Below are 715 nucleotides of genomic sequence, written 5' to 3' on the forward strand. Positions count from 1 at the left end.
TTGCCCTGCATCGTGAAGAAACCGACCCAAACGTCATATTGGAATCGGAATCTAGCCACGTTGACACCTTTCTTTCCGGAAATGAAGCCACGTGATCGACTTTTAGCGCTTCTTCGAAATCTACATTTCACCTCAGGCGAGAACCAGGATGGCAGGTTCCACAAAATACGTCCTATCGTTGACGAAGTGGTTGGAAATTTCAGAACGGTGTATGTCCCCACATAGGACATTTATACGGACGAGAGTTTGTGGAAATTCAAAGGAAGGCTTCGATTCAAGCAATACAACCCGACCAAATGTGCCCGCTTTGGAGTCAAGGTTTATAAAGTATGCCAGTCAACTGGCAGAGCCTGTGGGTATACGTGAAATTACAAAATCTACACTGGTCAGAACAGATTGGATCTTCCAGCGTCTTCTCTAGCGTCAACTGATGTCGTGTTATCGCTGAATGAAATCTTGTTTGACAAAGGCTACAATATTTATATGGATAACTAGTTTTCCAGTACAGACCTCTTCCTGCGGATACAGGCAAGAAGGGCTAATGCTTGTGGGACTGTGAAGGTGCACAGTAAAAACATGCCACCCGACTTTCACACGATAAAACTTCGAAAGGGTAAAAAAGCGTACTGATGCACCGATAGTGGAATTCTCGCTCTAGTGTGGCATGACAAGAAAAATGTGTATATATATATATATATATATATATATATATATA

The sequence above is a fragment of the Octopus bimaculoides genome, unplaced genomic scaffold (assembly GCF_001194135.2).
Source record: "Octopus bimaculoides isolate UCB-OBI-ISO-001 unplaced genomic scaffold, ASM119413v2 Scaffold_107074, whole genome shotgun sequence".
NCBI lineage: Eukaryota > Metazoa > Mollusca > Cephalopoda > Octopoda > Octopodidae > Octopus > Octopus bimaculoides.